The sequence below is a fragment of the Cupressus sempervirens genome, chromosome 5, assembly GCF_028749045.1.
Source record: "Cupressus sempervirens isolate cs-2001-9-10 chromosome 5, ASM2874904v1, whole genome shotgun sequence".
Classification (NCBI taxonomy): domain Eukaryota; kingdom Viridiplantae; phylum Streptophyta; class Pinopsida; order Cupressales; family Cupressaceae; genus Cupressus; species Cupressus sempervirens.
The window spans coordinates 1,054,495,842-1,054,522,337 of record NC_143122.1 but is presented as its reverse complement, the minus strand read 5'-3'; the positions used below and the strand labels follow the sequence as shown (position 1 = coordinate 1,054,522,337).

The following is a 26,496-nucleotide window of genomic DNA, read 5'->3' as shown; positions in this document are numbered from 1 at the left end:
TGATGATGTTGAGCATTGATAGTGGATGTCGAGTATCAGAACCTCACCGAGTCAGTCTTTAGAACCCGAGTGTCTTCATGGGGGCCAACTTTGTAATTGTGTAATTTGGATTGGTATATATATGTAATATATTGTACAATATCAATTTAATGTGAATGTGTATGTGTATGTGAAATTTCAAGTTATGAATGTAGTAGAAAAAGAGTGAATTGTAAAGGCCATAAAAGCATAAGGAGGAGCAGAGACATATCTATCATAGAAAGGTGATTTCTACATAAAGAAATCTCTTTTAACAAACCCAATTGTAAATTAGAGATCTACTACTACTTCATCCTAATAGGTGAACCAATACAAATCCATTAGCAAGGTAGACCTAATAGTCTTTCATAAATCTCTTTACTGAGAGCATACTTCATTGTATGTTTGTAAGTCCTCTCACAAGGTGGACCTAGTAGTTCTAATTGCTCCAAATAGGGCACATCATCAGAAGTGATCAATGTAAGCCTTGATAGGCCTAATTAATGTTGCAGTACTAAAGTTTGTGGGCATCATCCCCACCCTAGTTTTACTTTCTATTTGGAAGGTTTCTGGGTCACCAAATCTTTGTGTCAATGTGTTATGGATGCTTTTATGTTTTCAGTTTCTCGTGCATGCAATTAGATCAGATGTGATGAATTAAGTGTTAATTAATTATTGGATTAAGAATTGAAATTGTTAAAGTTTTAGAAGTTATTGATTCACCCCTCCCCTCTCAGTAATTTAGCATAGTCTTGAATATTTCCAACAGGTTGGATGAAGATTCTATCAGCTTAAGGCAGAAGGACAACATTTTTGATAGCAAATGGACAATTTTTGAACAATTTTGACATTTTGACCTTTGTCATTGATGTCAAAGGGAGAGAAGTACATGAGAAAATTGTAACTAAAGATAAAGAGAAGATAAAATTATGAAAGTATATTATAAGGGGGAACATATGTAAAGATGGACAATTTGTAAAAGATGTAATGTTACTGTATTATTATCTTTGAGTTTTTGTTACTTAGCCAATTTTCCCTATTTTGTTGCCATCAATGCCAAAGGGGGATATTGTTGAAAATTGGCTAATGGAGATATGTAATTATTATCATTTATGGCAACAGATGATGTACATGATTACATGAAACCTCATAAATAAAGATACTTAGCTTTTAGGACTCAAAAATTTGTCGAAGTATGAATCTGGTATACAATAGTGTATTTTTTTGTTTATAACTTGTTGTTGATGTCAAATTATGACTGGAAAAATTAGATGGAAATTGTATGCATGTTGACGGTGATGTGTATAACCTTGGAAGTCAATACAAACTGTATGAAAAAGAGATATTCATGTTTTAGCAAAACAGGACAATAGAATTGAAGGAAAGGATTATTTTGTTTACAAAATAATTACTTGTCCAATTACGGCCGACATCCTAGATATTTACTCTAAGTTGCAAAAGTGTATTGTGGTCTTAGCCAACCTGGAAAAAATTTGTGTAAAGGCATGGCATTTATGTAAAGGACATCTCACGATGAGCACGTGATTGTATGTGTTATCTTGTAATTGTTATGTTGAGTAATTGGATGAGAAATTTTGTGAAAGCTATATATGCAAAGTTTTGTAAAACCTATTTCATGATCTTGGATTGAGCTGGATATTAGAGATCAATTGAGAAAGAAGTTACAGTACCTTTCTAGAAGTTTGATTACTCATTTGGCCAGTGCACTCTTCTTGTAATTGGAAGTGCATGTTTGGGTAGTGGGCTCATCTTGCATTTATTGTACTACAACTCCTAACAGGGTTGGCATAACTCCTAATAGGGTTACAATCTTCTAACATGGATTCATAGTATCCTAACAAGGACTCCTTATACTAAATTTTCTCATTGACTCCTAATTGGGTCCATCCTCTAACAAGGAACTTATATATCAGTATATTATCTAGTGGGTATCATCCCCACTGGGTTCTCCCTTGGCCAGGGTTTCCCTGGTTAACAAAATATGGTGTTATGAGTTATCTTTGTGCATGGTTACTATTACTATTCAACATTACTTTATTACTTTTTTATGTATGGTTTAAAGTAAGAAATAATATCTAGTTGGTGACTAAAGTTTATAGATTATTAATTCACCTCCCTCCCAATAATCCCTATTTCTAACAATTATGTGTTCCTAAGATATCAATAAGGGAAAAATTGGTTCAAGAAAAGAATAATAGGGCACTTAGTGGTCACTTTGGCGTCAACAAGACACAAGAACTAGTTGCTATGTTTTACTTTTGGCCTAAAATGAATAGGGATATTAGACAATATGTGGAGTGTTGTCTGGTGTGTCAAAAGGAAAAAGGTACATATTCCAATGCAGGTCTTTACCAATTCCTAGTAGTCCTTACCAATTCCTAGAAGACCATGGGAGTGTTTAAGCATGGATTTTGTAGTAGGATTACCAAGGACCAAGCATGACTTTGATAAAATTTATGTCATGGTGAACGGATTTAGTAAAATGACACACGTTGTTCCTTGTAGGATAGTACATAATGCTTTCCAAATTGCATACTCATTCTTTAAAGAGGTGGTAAGGATCCATGGCCTACCCTTAAGTATTTTTTCAAATAGGGAGACAAATTCATGAGTCATTCTTGGAAGGCCTTGTGGCACAAGTTAGGCTCAAATTTGTCCTTTGGATCTACCTACCATATTCATATAGATGTACAAAATGAGGTTATCAATAGGATTATTGGAAACCTACTGAGGTCTCTTACTAAGGAATATGGACAGTCTAGGGACCAACTCATTGGACAGGCAGAGTATGCATATAATGACACATTTAGTAGGTCCAATCGTAAAAGCCCTTTTGAAACAATTTATGGGTTACACCCTAGAGGTGTGTGTGATTTAAGAGAGTTGAACGATGGGAGACAAGGCAATGGTTATGTTGAAGACTTTACACATTACATGAGGGAGCTCCATGAAACAGTGCAGAAGAATCTCATTAAGAACAGTAAGAAACTTAAACATAAAATGGATGATAGTAAGAGGGAAGTATAGTTCATAGTTGGGCACCTTGTGATGGTCCATTTATAGAAAGCCAAGTTGCAAAAGGGAGTCCCTCACAATATTTCAAATGAGGAGGCTCGGACCATGCAAGATATTGGCCAAATATGGCTACAATGCCTACAAGGCAGAACTTCTCGAGGAAGTTTTCTTGTCACCTATCTTCAATGTGGTAGACCTAATTATGTATAAAGGTCCAATTCTAGATGCTGATCAGAGACTTAAGGAAGTCACCTAAGCAGTTGAAGACCTAAATTTGACTCCTCCCCCACCATAAATAACTGACATAGTACTTGATTCAAAGGTCTAGAACAAGACTAGGACCACAACTTATTGAGAACATCTTGTCAAGTGGCATGGCCAAGAAGATGTAGAGGTTACTTGGATCAAGGAAGTAGACTTTAAGAAGTTGGGCATAGACTCCAACTTGCTTAATCTAAGGGGGGATTGAACTTTTTGTTTTTAGGGGAGTATGGTGGAGGAGCACCTAGGCTAAATTGTAGTCCTGACTCTACCCTTTGGGTTTTTGGCTTGGATTGACCCTAGCCAAGTCAATTTGGTATGTTTTGGCCTTAGAAGGTCATTGTTGGGTTCACTCCTAAGTTGATTTGACTAGGTTCAATTAACTCTAGGTGGTTTTTTTTTCTTGCTTTGGGTTGTTTATGTTTTGGGTGTTAGGGGTTGTGGGTCTTATACCCGGGCAACCCAAGACAGGTGTGTTTTTGAGTTATCTTGTCCTCTATGACATTTTTACATCCTTGTGCATAGGTTGAAGACTATACCTTGTCAATTGGAAAAATTTGGGGAATAATGTCAAAAAGATGTCAATTGTGCAAAAGTTGCCAAACAGGTAAAAAATGGTCAAAATTATGTGAAATGATTTTGTAAAGGATAAATCATGCCTAGACATCATGAATGGGTCATAGTGGACAGATTTGGAAGTCCCCAGGTTCATACTGGATAAATCATGCCTAGACATCATGAATGTGTCATAGTGGACAATTTTTGGAGTTTCTTGATTGCATGTATGGATAAATTGTCGACAACTACTTCTGGGATTGTTGCAAGATTAGGGAAATGTCTAGAACTATATATTGATCTACCCGAAGGCCTCCATGGGGATTTCAAACATTTCCCTCATGCGTAGAACCCCAAACTTGTCATATTATTTGCATGCATTATGTCAAACATATGGTTGATGTAATTCCTATGATTCCATATTTTGCATGCATATCAGTTTGTTATACCAAACTATCTTTGGGCATTTCACCATACAGGTTGATGCTTCTTTTATTATTTTTCCACTATGCATTCTAGGTGTCAAACTTTCTGTTAATGGAGGCCATCAAATAGTGAGCATTCCATTTGATTTTTCCTTTGAGCATGTTCACCATTATTATCTTACCATACAATGTGTCTCTCTTTCATTCTCAATAACCCACCAAATCCATCATTGTTGCATATGTATTTCCTATTCAAATTTGGAATTCTCCTAGGGTCATTTTCTCACCATTATCAGATCTTGAGGGGACCACTCTCTCTATGTGCCTATTTTTTTGTCAAATTCAGGGCATTCACAATCACATTTGGAATTGCTTGACCATTATCTACAAAATTTTAGTGAAATTTGAATTGCACATTTTACATCATTTCATATTGTGGTTTAACATTAAGAATATGAAAGCATATGAACCTTTATGGGAGTTATTTGTCAAACTCCTCGTGCTTTTGTTTCATGAGGCCACATAACTGTCTGTCCAAAATATTTTTCAATAGCTCATTGTCATTTGTGTACTCTACTCTAGAAGAGAAGTTGAGAGGTAAATACTCTAAAATAATGTTTGAGTTGGGATTGTTGGAAATATTGAGAGGTGGCAAAAACAAATTTGGGGTGAAATTCAAATCTTAACTCAAAATTTTGAAAAGTTAAGGTTTGGGGAGAGAGAGTATGAGTTAAAGGAGAGAGAGTGAGAAGGCTGATCATTAACTCAAACCATCCAACTTAACTCCAACTTTAACTCTCTAACTAAATTTTTTGAAAAGTTTGAGTATGGGGGAGAGAGAGTGAGAATTAGTTTGGGGAGAGAGTAACTAATTGTGGCTTTTATTTTCAAAAGGATAGGTTTAAATATTTTCTAAAATGTCATTTTTAAATATTGAAATAAAAAATTATAGATTCAAATTTTCTATTTGACAATTTAGGATTACATGTAGAAATATCTTTTATTTAGTTTTATTAATTTATTTAGGTCTTATTCATACTTGCCCTATGCTAGTACTATTGCATCATTTAATAACTTTTCCATTTTTACTATTTTTACTAAACCATTTAACCTTGTATAGGAAACACTATAAAATTACAATTTTTAACTAGTATAGTTCCCTAAAACTATTCTTCATTGTATTTTTATCTTATTGTAATTAAAATTTTATATTCTATTATTTTTATTTTAAATTTAATTTTTGTATGGAATTATATTTTTAGATTAAAAATTAATATATAATTGTGTCATATTTGAAAATAAGTATTATATAAAAAATTATAATTCATATAATATGAAAGTTACCATGATATAAAATATATAATATTACTAATCACATATATATTAAAAAATGTACCTTAAGATACATTTAAGCTAAAAAAGTTTTTTTAAAATTTATTATTATTACAATTATAAATATATTAAACATACCTGTTCATTTTATAATTGTTGATAAATAGATTTGTCACTTGAAAATAGCCCAATGGAGTGTATGTGGCAAACTATTCACAATAGTTGGATAGCCCCTTGATATGCAACCTTCCTTTGTGTTTAGAGGGACAACTCCCTCGTAAGATATAATTTTGAAGTTTTCAAAAAAAGATGAAATCAAACTTTAAAAGATCAATAGAAAGCCATTGATGACAAATGCACCACACAACTTCAAAGCTTTCCTGGACTAACTTAAACTGCTAATAACAACAATCAAGATCTATGCTTGAGAATTACCACCAGCACAATGTTGATGAAAAGATTCATAAACATCTGCACAATACCATGAAAATTATCACTGCAAAGAGAACCGATATTTTTAACAATTTAGATTTTGAAAGAAAATAACTCAAATAACATTTTCCTTTATTTTCTTGCACCAAGAACCTAAGAGGATTTTTCAATTACAAAGATAAAATTTTGAATTTTGATGATGTCATGGTGGCATTTAGACATCATTGGCAAGTGGATGGAAGACTTGGGCTAGTGGGGGTCAAACCCCCAACCACCTCTTTACCAAAACAAGACTTGGTCATTGGGCCACACGGAGTATTCAACATAAAATGTCAAATTTGCTATTTAAATTGTTCCTGCCGCCAAGTTTAGTTTAAACAACTTGTGGATTTGAACCCCCGACCTTGCGACGGGTGTAAAAGCTATGTGGTCATTGCACCATGCATTGTTTTAGTTATATGTGGGGCATAATTTTTATTTGAGTTTAAAACAAACAAACCGCCTACTCTTTAAATAGGATATATTTGTTATTTTATTAATAATTAACCCCCAAAATTGTATAAATGCCAAAATATAAAAATGGCAAAGGGGTTATTCAAAGGGGGTGTTTTGTTTTATATCCTTAATTGGTTTTGAGCCAATTTAGGAAAATTATTTTGTATAAAAAAGGGGGGTAGGATGTCATTTTGGAATGCAATCAAAGTTGGAGAATTATTGTAATTCTTGAAGGAGACTTGTAGAGAAATTGGTTTTGGTGAAGTTTTGAAAGAATAGAGAGGTCTTGTAAGGAGATTTTTGAGCCATTCTTGTACATCAGAGTTTTGTTGCTGCTGAATTTCTTGAAGGAATGGACTTGGTGCATTTGTAATTGATTTTTGGAGATTAATCAGATCGGTTGCACTCTATTGGAGCCGACCCAGAGACGTAGTCACATTTGTGGCGAACTCTGAAATCAAATTTTGTTTGCACTTTCTATCTTCTCCTCTCTCTCTCAATTCTATTTATTTCACTTCAATATTTTGAGTTTGTGATGCTTAATTTCATTTACATTAAATTTATTAAGACTTCTGTTGAGTTGTATTTTTAATTAAATATTCAATACTGCAATTAGTCTAGATCCGTCCATCAGATCAGCTACAAGCATATCGTCAACATATAAATATAAAATAATGTATCTATCATCATTCAACCTCTTAAAATAAACACAATGATCTAAATGACACCTACTATATCCATGCTCATCCATAAAATTGTCAAATTTCAGATACCATTGCCGAGGTGCTTTGTTTAAGCTATATAAACTTTTCTTCAATTTGCACACTAAGTTCTCCATACCTTTGACCTCAAATCCATATGGCTATGCCATATATATCTCTTCATTGAAATCATCATGAAGGAAGGTTATTTTAACATCAAACTACTCCAAGTGCAAATCTTCAATAGCCACAATACTTAAAACAGTGTGAAGAGAAGTCATTTTAACAATAGGAGAGAATATCTCATCAAAATCAATGCCCTTTTTTTGTGCAAATCCTTTTATGACTAACCTGGTGAAATGGACTCTTTGTTGAAAAATAAGACACGAGATTTATGCAAGTTGCCTGCAGGTAAAAGGGCTTTACAAAACAAGTGAGTTTACATGTTGAAAGAAGAGGATGGAGGTTTACATAAACACAATGTAGCTATGATCATTCAATCTCTAAAAATAAACACAATGATTTAAATGGCACCTACTATAATCATCTTATTTCTTCTCATGTTTCTGCAATAGATCTTTGTACAATACTTTCTTATTGAATATGACATCCCTGCTTCTTACAATTTTACAATTTTCAAAATCCCAAAGTATTTAACCAAATTCTTTAATGCCATATCCAACAAATACACATTTCTTTGACTTAGCTTCCAACTTGGTTCTATTTTAAAAATATATATGAGCAAATGCTTCACAACTAAAGGTTTTGTGAAAAGATTAACTCACCTTCTTACCAGTCCATTCTTTCTCTACAATACTACAACCAAATGGAGTAGAGAGACCTCTATTAATCAAATATACAATAGTATTGAAAACCTCCACCGACATGTGTAAGGGCAGCCCAACATGAAACCTCATGCTCCTTGCATGCTCCATTATAGTCATGTTCATGTGTTCAACCACTCCATTTTTCTGTGGAGTCCTTGGAATAGTTTTTTGTCTACGAATACAATTAGTGGAGCAATAATATTCAAATTCATGACTGCAATACTCACCACCATTATCAGATCTAAGATATTTTAATTTCTTACCAATCTTATTTTCAACCAAGCATTTTCATTTCTTAAAAGTTTTAAATACATCAAATTTCTATCTAAGGAAATACACCCATATTTTTCTAGTTGCATCATCAATAAATGTAACATAATAATGAGAGTCACCAAGGGAAGATACCTGAGCCGGTCCCCATACATCTATATGCACAAGCTCTAATTTCTCCCTTTTATTTTCCTTCCCAGTCTTCACAAAACTCACTCTCTTTTATTTTTCATACACACAACTTTCACAAAAATCCATATTAACACATTTTAGACCTGGTAAAACTTTCTTTAAATGAAGTACTTTCATACCTTTCTCACTCATGTGCCCAAGTCTGTTGTGCCACAATGCTATATCAAAATCTAGAGTAGCTATTTGTTCTCCCTGCTCAACTACAACAACTGTTCCTGAACATTTTTGTTTCTCTGAAATAATTAAAGTAGAAGGAATAATATGATCTGTATAAAGATATAAGATGCCTACTTTCACATGTTTTGCTACTACAAGGGAACCTTTTGAAACCTTCCAATTTTTATCATTAAAAGTAACTACACAACCCTCATCATTGAGTTTCCCTACTAAAATTAAATTCCTACTCAGCCTTGGAACATGTCTTATATCATGTAGTAGCTGTTAGAAATGGAAAAAGAAATCTATAAATAAGCAATACCAAGAAAGAATCTAAGTGAGTAAATGCATGAAAAGATATTACCATAAAATAGGAGAGAGACAACTTTAAGCTCCAACACCATGAGACAAGATATTTGGAAAGGGGAAAGCAAAGAAAACCCCTTGTGACATTATGAATGAGGCATGAAAAGCTTAAGAAGAAAAAGAGAGAGAGAAAGAGAGAAATTGCTCATACAATAATTGAGAAGAGGAAGAAACCTCATTGTTAAATGAGAGAAGAGGGTCATCTCTTAAAATAGAGATGAGAGAGAGGAGTTAGAATGTAACTCCCATGTCTATGAATGCCACCATTCATAAGTGTGTGAGGCCAAGTGTGAGATTCCTCTTAAGGAGGAATAATCTAAAATTAGAAATTACAATATATATTTGTCCTCACATATTCCACTAGATGACAAAATAAGATGTAGTGGAAAAAGGACAAAAAAGAAATATATTAGGATACCTTGGCTTATATCCTAATATATTACAACAATAAAGAAAGGAGTTCTAACCTTGGTTTATAAATATACCAAGGAAAGATTAGAACTTCTAATAGTAGCCAATGATTCTTATTCTACAACTTAATCTTGACTTTTCCTTTTCCAACAATCTAATTGGGTTCATTATCCCCCAAATAAATAAGACCAAAATCACTTTGGACATGATCAATGAAATAACCTCTATGAAGTGTCGCATGAAATGAAGCACTAAAATCTAAAACCCATGAATCATCAACACTTTCTAAAGATAGAAGCAAAGCATCCCCTTTGGATTTGTTACTTACCACATTTGCCTCCTTGTCTCCATCTTTCTTTTCTCCTCCATTTTTCTTTCAAGACTAGTAGTCTTTCTTCTTATGCCCTATTTTACCATAATACCAGTAGTCATTTGGTATGGTAGAGGAATAAAAATCAGTAGTGTCACTAATGTAAAATTAAAATTTGGAATTCATGTTATTGCACACAAGATATACAGTTCAAGCTGACTAAACTGTGTGTCATGTGAAGCCATGGATTTGCATACAGGGTGGTTAAGAACAACTTGTCATATGACCTTGCCACTATTGTTAGATAGTTCAACAAAAACATGGAAAGCATAAGAACATCAAAGAATAACCCATACAAGTTTGGTTCATTGTTAAACTACCTATTCTTTTATGTATAGAAGTTTTTCCTTCTAAAGGAACTGTAGTTTGGAGAAAAGATTTTCCCGTGCTCTACCAAATAAATGAATCTATTGTCGAGATGGGTGAGAACTACAACAATATCATGGACAACTACTTCAATGTATTCAAAGAGAAAGTGAACAATAGCTTCAAAATTCTAAAGAAGTTAGTTGAAGACTACAAGGATGATGTATGCTTCATGGTGGATAGTGACAAGGTGTATATCTAGGTAGTTAAGCCTAGAATTGTGTGGGTGAAACCTCTTGGCTATGAGGTGAATATTGATGAGACAAAGGATATCATTGAAGCTCTTGTCAATGAACCGGTTGATCCTAAGGCCTCTTACTTTGGAATGTGTGATGAAGCAAAGGCCAGGATTGAACTTGAAATAAAGCTCCCACAGGTGGTCAACAAAGGAAAGAGAAGGATAGTAAAGCTAAAATCAAGTGCACCTCTCTTGTTAACCGAGGGAAAAAGTGAGGATGTGGAGGAAGCAGAGGATGAAGAAGAATCTAAGAAAGAAGAACCTTTGAAGAAAAAAGGGCAAGGTGATCATCACCAAGCCAGTAAAGTCATCCACTGGTGTCTTCAGAAGGAGATCACGAAAGAAAGCTAACAAGGAAGGAGATGACATTATATTCAATAGATCTCCACACACCTTCTAGGATAGGTTAAAGCAATTGGAAGAAGGAGCAGTGATAACAAATTTTAAATCATTGAAATATGAGATTAGGACAATAAAGGACAAATTGTAAGTGGAAATACTCACTAGATCAAATCGCTTCTCAAGTTCATAGTGAATTATTAGAAAAGATAAAGCCAAGATGGGATTTTGCTATGCAAATAGTTAAAGACATATATGCACAAACCTTGAGGTAGTTATTACCGAGCATATTAGATGCTAAGGTGAAAGATTCATTAAAGAAAAATGAAGAAAATTTGACTCTAAAGTTAAAAATACTTGTCTAGTTTTGATCAAGGACATTGAGCATGTTGTTAGGAATGAAACAAACAGTTGGAAAAATGCCTATCATCTTCACAAACCAAGTGAATTTCTAGTTGAAGTAAAGGATGATGATGATGATGTTGAAGACAAGGATGAAGAGGATGATGAAGGATCAACTCATTTTGTTACAGTTGATTACGAAGAATACAAGGAGCAAGAGGATACTAAGGAAGAAAAGCAAAATGATGATGAGACTAACCCAGTCAAAATAGTTGCAACAGTTGTTGCCTCTCTTCCTCACTCCCTAAGAAAACCATTGACTACATCAAGTATGGAGACAACTTCAGCAAGTTTGATTGTGACCACTAGTGATATATCAAATGTCCAATCACTCTTTGCCCCTACTCAGCTCAACACATCATTGATAGAAGTAACTTCTACTTCATCTACTGAGCTGCAGACTCCTTCTTCATCAACTAAGTTGGCATCATCAACTATGGATGCATTGGCTACTTCAATTTTGAGTATATTAGTGTTAAGCACACTAGCTTTGACTACTTTAGTTTTGGGTTCTACAACTTTGGCTTCATAAATTTTGGATTCTTCAAGTATTTATGTAAGTATTCCTTCAGTTAATATAGTATCAGTTTTTATTGCAAGCCCAAGTATGTCTACTATTGTTTTGATTTTGGATATGAAAGCAATAAGTGTAAGGACAGTTGAGCCTAAGGTTCAATCGAGCACAAAATTTTTGGGGAAAGGAAAGGAGATAGAGGAAGACATCAATTTAGATGAGGAAATAATAATCCCAATTGGGATATTTACAAGATTACTCTAGACTAAATGTAGACATTTGGTGAACTCCTCGAGAAAAAGGCTAAACAAAAAAGACCAAGAGAGGAGAGAGATAAAGAGTATAAGATAATTGAAGATGCTAAGAAGATTTTAACAAAGGCAATAGGAATTGAGATTGATTCTTCTCAACCTATTTTGTATCAGCTAGCGGAACTAGTCCAGAAATTCAATGAGGACACTGATGGACAAGATAAGTTAGTGGAAAAGGCTGAAAATAAATTTAATAATAAAGTGTTGTAGCACATTGCTCAGCAAATAGCCATTTAGTAAGTAGAGCTTTCTATAATTTTGGTCAATCTTGAGTCATCATGTTCAAATGTGTCATCACTTTTTGGGAAACTATGTGATGTCTCTAAGTTTACAAAGGAAATAAAGGACAAATTGTCCAAAATAGATATAGATCTAAAGGCTAGTGCTCAATAGTTGCAACTTGACCCTAGTTCAAGCTCTACACATTTCAAGAAATTAAGATTCTTGTTAGACATGCAAGTTGAATTGCTAAGAGAAGAAGCAAGGATTAGATCAACATTGATTGACATACAAAATATGATCCTTCCAAACATGGATACAATGCAAAAACATATTGTACCTTCAAAAAATCTAATCCATGATAATAGCTTCTCTATTGTGGACCATATGATTGAACTATTAGCAGAGGTACAAATTGCGCTTCATACATGTAAAGTTGTGCAAGAAAATTGGGATAAAACGTTGGAAATCATTCTCGAGATACATTCTGAATTCTTATCCCATTTTAGTTTTTCTATGTAAATAAGTTAGAATAATTCTTTGGCATTACTGTCAAATAGGGGGAGAGACACATAATATGAGGAGAAAGACAGAAGACAATATGAGGGAGAAATATGCTATGGGGGAGAACTTGTAACAAGTGTGAAATGACCAGTAAGACATGTTGTATATAAAAAAAGATGTATAGTATATTATATATTCCTTACAAAATCAATTTTGAAAAATCTCAAAAAATATAGTATACTCTTCTGAGCTAGTATCACGTGGTGATGAATACAAGGTATTCAGTTTTGGCTAATAAGTGTTTTTGTCACTAATGCCAAAAGGGGAGATTGTTGACATATCAGTGAGGTTTGTTATTAGTGACACACACTTATTCAGATTGTATATAGCTACTGAGCTCATTATTCAGTTCTCAGTGTTTTCCATGCAATTCAGTTGTCATCGAGTTTTACAGTTACTACGAAGTCCTTTGGACAAATCCTAATGGTTACCAAGTAGATTCAGTCAATATAAAGTCCAACAGTTTAAACTGTGCATTTCAATGTATGCTAAGTTTATCAGTGGTTACTGAGCATTGCAATACATACAGAGTTCACAGCGCATGTGATGCAAAGCTAGTGTTAACCAAGTTACTCTATGCTAACCACGCGATTTAGTGTTTTCTGAGCTGCACAATATCTAATAAGTCACCAATGTAGACTGCGTTGAAGACTACTTGAAAGTGATTAGTATGGACCAAGCTTCTATGTCTACCAAGTGCATGATGATGTTGAGCATTGATAGTGGATGTCGAGTATCAAAAACTCACCGAGTCAATCTTTAGAACCCAAGTGTCTTCATGGGCACCGACTTTGTAATTGTGTAATTTGGATAGGTATATATATGTAATATATTGTACCATATCAATGTAATGTGAATATGTATGTGTATGTGAAAGTTCAAGTTATGAATGTAGTAGAAAAAGAGTGAATTGTAAAGGCCATAAAAGCATAAGGAGGAGTAGAGACATATCTATCATAGAAAGGTGATTTGTACATAAAGAAATCTCTTTTAACAAAATCAATTGTAAATCAGAGATCTACTACTGCTTCATCCTAATAGGTGAACTAGTCAAAATCCTTTAGCAAGGTATACCTAATAGTCTTTCATAAATCTCTTTACTGAGTGCATACTTCATTGTATGTTTGTAAATCCTTTCACAAGGTGGACCTAGTAGTTCTAATTGCTCCTAACAGGGCACATCATCAGAAGTGATCAATGTAAGCCTTAATAGGCCAAATTAATGTTGCAGTACTAAATTTTGTGGGCATCATCCCCACCGTAGTTTTACTTTCTATTTGGAAGGTTTCTAGGTCACCAAATCTTTGTGTCAAAGTGTTATGGATGCTTTTATGTTTTCAGTTTCTCATGCATGCAATTAGATCAAATGTGATGAATAAAGTGTTAACTAATTATTGGATTAAGAATTGAAATTGCTAACATTTTAGAAGTTATTGATTCACCCCTCCTCTCTCAGTAACTTAGCATAGTTTTGAATATTTCCAACAGATTGGATGAAGATTCTATCAGCTTAAGGCAGAAAGACAACATTTTTGATAGCAGATGGACAATTTTTGAACAATTTTGGCATTTTGACCTTTGTCATTGATGTCAAAGGGGGAGAAGTACATGAGAAAATTGTAAATAAAGATAAAGAGAAGATAAAATTATGAAAGTATATTAAAAGGGGAAACATATGAAAAGATGGACAATTTGTAAAAGATATAATGTTACTGTATTATTATCTTTGAGTTTTTGTTACTTAGCCAATTTTCCCTATTTTGTTGCCATCAATGCCAAAGGGGGAGATTGTTGATAATTGGATAATGGAGATATGTCATTATTATCATAAATTTGGTATACAATAGTGTATTGTTTTGTTTATAACTTGTTGTTGATGTCAAATTATGACTAGAAAAATTTGGTGGAAATTGTATACATGTTGATGGTGATGTGTATAACCTTGGAAGTCAATACAAACTGTATGAAAAAGAGATATTCATGTTTTAGCGAAACATGACAATAGAATTGAAGGAAAGGATTATTTTGTTTACAAAATAATTACTTGTCCAATTACAGCCGACATCTTAGATGTTTACTCTAAGTTGCAAAAGTGTATTGTGGTCTTAGCCAACCTGGCAAAAATTTGTGTAAAGGCATGGCATTTATGTAAAGGACATCTCACAATGAGAGTGTGATTGTATGTGTTATCTTGTAATTGTTATGTTGAGTAATTGGGTGAGAACTTTTGTGAAAGTGATATATGCAAAGTTTTGTAAAAGCTATTTCATGATCTTGGATCAAGCTGAAGATTAGAGATCAGTTGAGAAAGAAGTTACAGTACCTATTCTAGAAGTCTGATTACTCATTTGGCTAGTGCACTCTTCTTGTAATTGGAAGTGCATGTTTGGGCAGTGGGCTCGTCTTGCATTTATTGTACTAGAACTCCTAACAGGATTGGCATAACTCCTAATAGGGTTACAGTCTTCTAACATGTATTCATAGTATCCTAACAAGGACTCCTTATACTAAATTTTCTCATTGACTCCTAATTGGGTCCATCCTCTAACAAGGAACTTATATATCAGTATATTATCTAGTGGGTATCATCCCCACTGGGGTTTTCCCTTGGCCAGGGTTTCCCTAGTTAACAAAATATGGTGTTATGAGTTATCTTTGTGCATGGTTACTATTACTATTCAACATTACTTTATTACTTTGTTATGTATGGTTTAAAGTAAGAAATAATATCTAGTTGGTGACTAATGTTTATAGATTACTGGTTCACCTCCCTTCCAGTAATCCCTATTTCTAACAATTATGTGTTCCTAAGAGATCAATGAGGGAAAAATTGATTCAAGAAAAGAATAATGGGGCACTTAGTGGTCACTTTGGCATCAATAAGATACAAGAACTAGTTGCTATGTTTTACTTTTTGCCTGAAATGAAGAGGGATATTAGACAATATGTGGAGTGTTGTCTGGTGTGTCAAAAGGAAAAAGGTACATCTTTCAATGCAGGTCTTTACCAATTCCTAGCAGACCATGGGAGTGTTTAAGCATGGATTTTGTAGTAGGATTACCACAGACCAAGCACGACTTTGATAAAATTTATGTCGTGGTGGACAAATTTAGTAAAATGGCACACATTGTTCCTTGTAGGATAGTACATAATGCTTGCCAAATTGCATACTCATTCTTTAAAGAGGTGGTAAGGATCCATGGCCTACCCTTAAGTATTTTTTCAAATAGGGAGACAAATTCATGAGTCACTTTTGGAAAGCCTTGTGGCACAAGTTAGGATCAAATTTTTCCTTTGGATCTGCCTACCATAGTCATATAGATGTACAAAATGAGGTTATCAATAGGAGTATTGGAAACCTACTGAGGTCTCTTTCTAAGGAATATGGACAGTCTAGGGACCAACTCATTGGACAGGCAGAGTATGCATATAATGACACATTCAATAGGTCAAATCGTAAAGGCCCTTTTGAAACCATTTATGGGTTACACCCTAGAGGTGTGTGTGAATTAAGAGATTTCAAGAATGGGAGACAAGGCAATGGTTATGTTGAAAACTTTACACATTCCATGAGGGAGCTCCATGAAATAGTGAGGAAGACTCTCATTAATAACACTAAGAAACTTAAACATAAAATGGATGATAGTAAGAGAGAAGTATAGTTCATAGTTGGGCACCTTGTGATGGTCCATTTATAGAAAGCAAGGTTGCAGAAGGGGGTCCCTCACAAGCTTTCAAATGAGGATGTTCGGACCATGCAATATATTGGCCAAATATGGAAACAATGCCTACAAGGCAGAACTTCTCGAGGAAGTTGGCTTGTCACCTATCTGCAATGTGGTAGACCTAATTATGTATAAAGGTCCAGTTCTAGTTGTTGATCAGAGACTTAAGGAAGTCACCTAAGTAGTTGAAGACCTAAATTTGACTCCTCCCCCACCATAAATAACTGACATGGTACTTGATTCAAACGTCCACAAGAAGACTAGGACCACAACTTATTGGGAATATCTTGTCAAGTGGCATGGCCAAGCAGATGTAGAGGTTACTTGGATCAAGGAAGTAGACTTTAAGAAGTTGGGCATAGACTCCAACTTGCTTAATCTAAGGGGGGATTGAACTTTTTTTTTTAACGGAGTATGGTGGAGGAGCACCTAGGCTAACTTGTAGTCCTGACTCTACCCTTTGGGTTTTTGGCTTGCATTGACCCTAGCCAAGTCAATTTGGTGTGATTTGGCCTCAAAAGGTCATTGTTGGGTTTGCTCCTAGGTGGATTTGACTAGGTTCAATTCACTCTAGGTGGTTTTGTTTTCTTACTTTAGGTTGTTTATGTTTTGGGTGTTAGGGGTTGTGGGTCTTATACCCTGGCAACCCAAGAAAGGTGTGTTTTTGAGTTATCTTGTCCTCTATGACATTTTTACATCCTTCTGCATAGGTTGAGGACTATACCTTGTGAATTGGCAAAAGTTGGGGAATGATGTCAAAAAGATGTCAATTGTGCAAAAGTTGCCAAACAGGTTAAAAATGGTCAAAATTATGTGAAATGATTTTGTAAAGGATAAGTCATACCTAGACATCATGACTGGGTCATAGTGGACAGATTTGGAAGTCCCCAGTTTCATAGTGGACATTTCCCTATGGGTCATGAATGTGTCATAGTGGACAATTTTTGGAGTTTCTTGATTGCATGTATGGCTAAATTGCTAACAACTACTTGTGGGATTGTTGCAAGAGTAGGGAAATGTCTAGAACTATATCTTGATCTACCCGAGGGCCTCCATGGGGATTTGAAAATTTTCTTTATGCATAGAAACCCATACCTGTCATATTCTTTCCATGGATTATGTCAAACATATGGTTGATGTCATGCCTATGATTCCATATTTTGCATGCATATCAGTTTGGTATACCAAACTATCTTTGGGCATTTCACCATATAGGTTGATACTTCTTTTATTATTTTTCCACTATGCATTCTAGGTGTCAAACTTTCTGTTAATGGAGGCCATGAAATAGTGAGCATTCCATTTAATTTCTCCTTTGAGCATGTTCACCATTACTATCTTACCATACAATGTGTCTCTCTTTCATTCTCAATAACCCACCAAATCCATCATTGTTGCATATGTATTTCCTATCCAAATTTGGAATTCTCCTAGGGTCATTTTCTCACCATTATCAGATCTTGAGGGGACCACTCTCTCTATGTGCCTATTTTTTTTGTCAAATTCAGGGCATTCACACTCACATTTGGAATTGCTTGACCATTATCTACAAAATTTTAATGAACTTTGAATTACACATGTTACATCATTTCATATTGTGGTTTAACATTAAGAGTATGAGAGCATATGAACCTTTATGGGAGTTATTTGTCAAACTCCTCGTGCTTTTGTTTCATGAGGCCACATAACTCTCTCTCTCCAAAATATTTGTCAATAGCTCATTGTCATTTGTGTACTCTACTCCAGAAGAGAAGTTGAGAGGTAAATACTCTAAAATAAAGTTTGAGTTGGGATTTTTGGAAATATTGAGAGGTGGCAAAAACAAATTTGGGGTGAAATTCAAATCTTAACTCAAACTTTTGAAAAGTTAAGGTTTGGGGAGAGAGAGTGAGTATGGGTTCAAGGAGAGAGAGTGAGAAGGCTGATCATTAACTCAAACTCTTTAACTCTAACTCTCTAACCTAACTTTTTTGAAAAGTTTGAGTACGGGGGAGAGAGAGTGAGAATTAGTTTGGGGAGAGAGTAACTAATCGTGGCTTTTATTTTCAAAAGGATAGGTTTAAATATTTTCTAAAATGTCATTTTTAAATATTCAAATAAAAAATTATAGATTCAAATTTTCTATTTGACAATTTAGGATTACATGCAAAAATATCTTTTATTTAGTTTTATTAATTTATTTAGGTCTTATTCATACTTGCCCTATGCTAGTACTATTGCATCATTTAATAACTTTTCCATTTTTACTATTTTTACTAAACCATTTAACCTTGTATAGGAAACACTATAAAATTACAATTTTTAACTAGTATAGTTCCCTAAAACTATTCTTCATTGTATTTTTATCTTATTGTAATTAAAATTTTAGATTCTATTATTTTATTTTAAATTTAATTTTTGTATGGAATTATATTTTTAGATTAAAAAATAATATATAATTGTGTCATATTTGAAAATAAGTATTATATAAAAAATTATAATTTATATAATATGAAAGTTACCATGATATAAAATATATAATATTACTAATCACATATATATTAAAAAATGTACCTTAAGATGCATTTAAACTAAATTTTTTTTTTCAAAATTTAATTTTATTACAATTATAACTATATTAAACATACCTATTCATTTTATAATTGTTGATAAATAGATTTGTCACTTGAAAATAGCCCAACGGAGTGTATGTGGCAAATTGTTCACAATAGTTGGATAGCCCCTTGATATGCGGGCTTCCTTTGTGTTTAGAGGGGCAACTCCCTCGTAAGATATAATTTTGAAGTTTTCAAAAAAGGATGAAATCAAACTTTAAAAGATCAATAGAAAGCCATTGATGACAAATGCACCACACAACTTCAAAGCTTTCCTGGACTAACTTAAGCCGCTAATAACAACAATCAAGATGTATGCTTGAGAATTACCACCAGCACAATGTTGATGAAAAGATTCATAAACATCTGCACAATACCATGAAAATTTTCACTGCAAAGAGAACCAATATTTTTAACAATTTAGATTTTGAGAGAAAATAACTCAAATAACATTTTCCTTTATTTTCTTGCACCAAGAACCTAAGAGGAATTTTCAATTACAAAGATAAAATTTGTACACACTTTCCAAATATCATCTTATCACTAAAATTCTAATCTAAGTCTTCTCCTATTCAAAAATTAGAAAAGAAGTCCCTAGACAAAGGTAAGACGATTCCTTATATAGAGATGAAGGTTAAGAACTACCCTTCTATGGTTAATAACTACTTCCCAAATATGTGATTTGGGTGAGGTTAATTAACCTCTACAAAATTAACCCAATATAACCTAAAACTCAAATCTTACATCTTTCGAGAGGAAGATTGAATAATCAATCCTTATAGATCTCCTTTGATATTTGAATGATTTATTCTTGAGTTATATCACTTTATTAATGAATATATATCCTCTTTTCACGAAGAGATCAAGAGCATGAGGCATACATGAGTGCACCGAATACTAACTTTAGGTTAATGATCCCTCCAATTGTGCTTATATCTACTCTACATTTTTCTTCTCAAAAATTTGTGAGACGAATTCTAAATCACTTTGTAAATCAAGTAATCCCTCAACTGTATATGAAGATTGATATCGTGGTGCTCTAGAAATGCTATGTAGAGGCTCAGCTACAAGAAAAGGGAGATTGGTAAATACTTTTATATTTGTTTCTATCCTCCACCTCCCAATGTGTATGTATAGTGTCGGTCTTCTTATGAAGATTTGTAACCGTGACCCACAATACCCCATTTATCACTCTTGATGAATCTAGTTGAAGCCTGGTCTACCACTGTCAAATGATTCTTTCTTGGCACCCATCAACTTGTCGGTCGTAATAATGAACTCCACATCAAACACCTCCATGTTTCCATTATCTACTAAAGATGTCTTATGGAGTCTATCATATGGGCATGGTCATTATGTCAAATAGATTACATTATTAGATTAACAATAACCTATCAACATCAAGAAACATCCATTGCATTGGTGTAATGATGTATATTGCCTTGGTACTTTATCAAACAAGTTAGTAGCTTTGCTTAGTAGAATCTTGACAACTATTGATCATGAAATCCATCTGAATACCTGTAGTTGCATCTATTTTGCCAAATGTATACAAAATTTGTAATCATGATAAACACTCTTTAGTGTGGAATTTGGTCAAATAGTTCACCTGCCTTGTTTATACTGCCCAAGCTACAAGGATAACATCATTTTGAGAAAATCGATCAACTAGTTTCCATGTCCTCTTTATGTTTCCACATAATTAGCATGTCACGTGGAGTGCCTGATCATGAGTAGAAAGTTTGTATCCTAGTGCATTTTGTCAAATAAGTCATAAACTTCATACTTTGGCCAGTGCTTTCCTTAGACCAACATATGGCTTCACCAAGTTTTTCTCATGTTGATATTTGGAATCAAATAGAAAGTATGGGGTTTGGTTTCCATACAACCTTTCTACATAGGCAAGAAAGCCACCACCCTTCTCTTATTATCAAAGGTTAATAATAACTGACTTCCTATACATAAGCACCCAATTCTAGTCTCCTTCATTGATTTACATAGCCGACTCTTCAATAACCAACTTCACACTTTACTATCATGCCTCCTACATATCAAGCTACACCCTAACTCCTACTTGAGCTTCCTCCTTGAGGTTCTCTCGCGACTGTTTCTTACCATTGAAGCTACCACCTTTCTATCATCTCCGAAGCATTCTTGTTGGAGATTCTTCCTTTTCCATCCACCACCATCACCCTTGCACACGACGATGGTAAATTTAGTGAAGTAAAAAAAAAATGTTCCAATGACTATTTAATCAATCATGGATTAGGGAGCACGGGCCAAGGAGTATCTGCAACAACTCTTTCAAACATTGTTCTTTCTCCTTCATCACACAACCCAACCCAAACCACTTCTTCATGATCTTCATGGCTACCTTGCATCTTTGTGTACATGTCATCCAATGCCAAATAACTTGGAATGATGCACATCATGGGTTTTGTATGGAGAAGTAATATCACTTTCCCTTGTAAATCAATAATCTTCACCTACTAATTTTTCTTGAGGAGGAAATCTGTTTCCAAGAGAGCTCTTAGGATTTCAACATTTCTCTCCCCAATGATTTCTTTGCACATTATCTTGCTTTTAGATTTTTGAAGCCTCTATCGAATACCTTGAAGAAATATCTTCGTTCTTTCATGATTAAGATGTATTTTCTATCATAGAGAGGCCTTTGAGATGACTCCTCTTTTGAATCTTATCTTTCAACATTCAAAAACATGAGGTTAATAATTGTTTTTGAAATATGTGTTTTGAGCCTCTAGCCTTAACCTTTTTGGATGAGAGGTTAAGGTTAATGGTTCAAAATATGTGTTTTGAAAATTTATCTTAACCCCTTTTTGATGGAGAGGTTAAGATTTTAAGATGAAACACATGTTTTGGATCCCAAACCTTAACCTTTTTAGATGAGGTCAATGGTTGAAAATTTGTTTAAAAACACGTATTTTGGAAACTTATCTTAACCTTTTTTTGATGGAGAGGTTAAGATTTTGAGATGAAATTCGTGTTTTGGAAGGCATCATTTACCTTTGATAACTTAAGACTCGGGAACCAGATTTCAAAAATTCAAAGTGTTGGACAAGCCGGAGACAAAACAGATGCATCAAGATCAGGAAGTCATTAAAAATACAATAGATAATTGGCCCTTTCAAAGCTTCAAGTTTGAATAGATCACCACATGAGCTAATGTGAAGATCACAACTAATAAATAGAAAAAGAAAAACAATAGTTAAAACTGGAGATAACAACTAATAAATATCAAAAAACTGGCCGATAAATAATTAACGAGAAGGATTTTCAAATTTTCAGTCAAACTCTTGTAAAATTTTCGTCAAAAATTAAATTTTCGAGAACAAAGTTCCCACAAATAGCCTATCGGCTAAAATATATTGGAATAATATAATTATAAATATCATATTCATACTTATTTAATGGTTAACTTTAATTATATAATTAATTAAAATTTCAATTTTATATGAAAATCTAATTATAATCTTAGTAAAATATCAACTACTATTTCTTTTCAATCTTAATCTTAATTTTAATTAAATATAATTGAATTGATTATTGTTGCCATGGATCTTTTACCTGCTAAATTGTAATAATTCCATCTATATTTTGAGTGAAAACAAGTTTGAACATATCAAACTTCAAGCTTTGAAAGGGCCAATTATCTATTGTATTTTTAATGACTTCCTGATCTTGATGCATCTGTTTTGTCTCCGGCTTGTTACGCTGAGAGGCGTTCTATACAATGGCAGCACAAATGCCTAGCACGGGAATATGCCAAAATTCTTTGTCAATAGAAAAGAATTGGGAGCGGTTACAAACTTCCAAATTAAATATTAAAAAAGAAAAAAGGAGGGCCCGAAAAAATAGGGGCAAAATAATTTCACTATGATTTTTTTTTGTTAAATATAATTTTGCTTGCACATTCATGCACATTCATGCTTTTTTTTTGCGGGGAGTGGGAAAATTTGAAACAAATTCGTGGAATGTAAAGAGACGTCTGTTGGGGGATATGAGGAGCCTCTCAGAAGTTATAAAACCAAGGCTCCTCATTTCATTTTCATTTTATGTTTTTGCAGGAAAGAAGAGGTGGAGGTTATTAGAAAATTAGATTGGAGTTTTTGAATAGGAGTAAATTGAAATTTTGGAGTAATATTTTTGCAGGTGAGATTTCTATTTTTTATTTCTATTTTTATTTAGATTTAGATGTAGATGTAAATTGAAATTTAAAATTAGTTATAATATTTTACTTTGATTTAGATTTCAATTTTAATTAATTTTTAATTCTTCTAAAGATTATCTCTGAAGAACAAATGGATTTTGTTCTAGGAAAATCTATTATGGATGGATTTCTAATCATTCAAGAGATGATTCACTCGGCCCAAAAGAACAAAGAAGCTTGTATGTTATTTTAGTCACAGTTAGAATTTATGAAAATGAAAATAGGCGCCTCGAGAACGATTACTCTCAGTGTAATATATATAGAGGTATATATAAGCTAGTTTAATTTTATTTGTAACAATTCTGAAATTTTAAATTAGACAAAAAAATGTATTACGTATTTCGGTGTTTTAAGAATATGCATGTCTATTTTCTCCGAATTAAAAGTACTTTGACATGTGGTCAGTTGTATATCTTCGAGATGAGTTTTTTTTGATAGTTTCAAGTTGAGCTACAGGGGTTCGAAAGCCAGTTTTCTTGATTTGTTTGTTTGATTGAGGCTCTCCTTGCCAGGTAAGTTCACAGCATCTTCCCTGGTTTGTGTGAAATCTGAAAAAAAACTGAATCTGCTATTGTAAACGCTTGAAAATTTAGGGATTAAGTATTTTAAATTTTGTTGTAGGCATGAATCTGAATTGGCCATTCAAACCGAGACATCAAACATGAGAAGACACGGTGAACGAGGGAAGCAGTTCTCAGAGGGTGAAATTTCCTCAGAAGAAGACAGAAAGGGAGAGGATAGCGAGGATGAGAAGTTTGGAACAGGCAGGAGAAATAAGTAGAAGATCGTGGAAGATAATTCTAGAATTAGGGTTTCTCCCGAGGAACGCAGGAATGAAAGGGATCGCGGCAGAAGGCACCGATTAGATGAAAGAAAATCCCGGGAAAAAGAAAAGCTTGTCGATTCCAGCGAAGAAAAGATCAACCGGCACCTCTTGCACAGAAGTAGGGATGAAAAACATTCTGACAGTAAATGGCAACTATCTGATGACAATGAAGGCAGAACAAAATCGAGGGATAAAGGTGTTGATGGCCACACTAATAGGCATGCCCTAGGTGGACACAGGAACAGGGACAAAGAGAAAGAGAGGGGCAAAGACAGGGATAGAGACAGGGAGATGGACAAGGACAGGGACATAAACAAGAGAAGACACGAAGATCCTGACGGATATAGAGAAACGAGGAGTCACATAAAAGAGAAACCTGAAGAAAAAGATGGTTATGAGAAAACTAGGTCTCATAAGGAGACAGGCAATACAAACAAGCGGGACGGACAGGCAGTGGAAATGAAAATTTCTGGTGTGCCCGATCCATCTCATAATGGGAATGGCGAGGGTCCTGTAAGAGGAACGGAGAAATGTACTGGAAGAAGTGGGGGGGTTTACATTCCCCCAACGGATGACATGGGATGCCCTTCGAAAGAGTATCAATGGGTTGGTAAATAAGGTAAATGCATCCAACATCAAGACCATCATTCCAGAATTGTTTGCAGAGAATCTGATCCGTGGAAGGGGTCTATTTTGTAGGTCCTGTATGAAATCCCAAATGGCATCCCCTGGATTCACAGATGTTTTTGCTGCCTTGGTTGCTGTAGTTAACACCAAGTTTCCTGAAGTTGGTAATCTGCTCTTGCGAAGGACTATATTACAGCTCAAAAGGGCATACAAGCGCAATGACAAGCACCTGTTGATAGCAGCAGCAAAATTCATAGCTCATTTAGTGAATCAACAAGTTGCACATGAGATCATTGCCTTGGAACTGCTTACTCTTTTACTTGAGAATTCTACAGATGATAGTGTAGAGGTTGCTGTTGGGTTTGTTAAAGAATGTGGATCTTTGTTGCAAGACCTTTCACCCAAGGGTCTCTATGGGATTTTTGAAAGATTTAGGGGTATTCTCCATGAGGGGGAAATTAACAAACGAGTGCAGTTTTTAATTGAAGGTCTTTTTGCAATTCGCAAAACAAAGTTTGAGGGTCATCCAGCTGTGCGTCCAGAATTGGATCTTGTAGAGCAAGAGGATCAGTTAACACATGAAGTTTTCCTAGAAGATGAACTTGATCAAGAAGCTGGTCTGGATGTTTTTAAACCAGATCTTGATTTCATAGAGCATGAGGCAACCTATGAAAAACTGAAGAAAGATATTCTTGGATTTCACAACATGTAACACATAAGAAGGTGCTACCACTGCATTTACAATTGTTGCTGGCATATAACTGGCAGATCTGCATACTTCTAGTTGCTGGTTTAAAGAAGAAAACCCATACATACCTGAGTGGAACCCTAACCAGTTTCTATTCACTATCCTTGGGGGTTCTTTATTTTACCCTAAGGAATATTACATGTTCTCCTCACCTTTTGAGCTTCAAAGATTTATTAGATAGGGTAGTTCTTTGACCCTTCCTTTGCTATTGAAGCTGAAATTCTTCACTAAGGTATAATTGTTTAGGGCCACCCCATAGAGGTTTGTCTTTACCAAATAATAAAGTCCTGTTAGAACACCATTTTGCTAGTGACATGGTGTTGTTTCCTGTGCAAATTGAGGTAGTCTAAACAAGTGGTGTACCTTTAAATCCAAATTGCTTATGTTCTCACTAAAGGGACATGTGGTCACTGGTGATGAAGAAGATGGTTAAACAAATGAATAAGTGGCATAATAATTTCATGTCTATTGCTGGAAATTTCAAGTTTTCCTTAAGGTTGGTATTGTTCTTCACATATGAAGTAATTTAAAAAAAAATGGTTAGAGCTTTCCTTCGATCAGATGGTAATCTAGTTAGGAGGCTTGCCGTCAGTTGAGAGTGAAGTTGCAAACCTAGAATTTAGAGGAGAATATACCCTACAAATTTTGTATATTAAGGATATTTCTTTGGTTGTGAAATGGATCCTAAAAGCTCTTGATGGCTGTTAAACCTGGAAACTTTTTGTGAGATATTGATAGTGGTTTCTCTTAATCTAAACCCCAAATGAAAAGAACTGTACTGTTTGCACCCATTGTTCGAGAACTTTAAAAACCATACTAGTGAATCTTTGGTGTTTAGCTTAATCTAAAAGGATGAAAAACCAGTGAAAACTAAAAACATTTGCAGTGTAATGGGATGTGAATAATATCAAGATTTCTACTTCTGCCCTTTCAAGCTTATATGACAGT

The 26,496-nt window shown here is 34.2% G+C and overlaps 1 pseudogene; it reads left to right on the top strand.

Annotated features, from left to right (window-relative positions):
- Nucleotides 1-25,549, top strand: part of LOC149559579 (pre-mRNA-splicing factor cwc22-like) — a 46,627-nt pseudogene extending 21,078 nt beyond the window's left edge.
- Nucleotides 25,550-26,496: the final 947 nt, after the last annotated feature.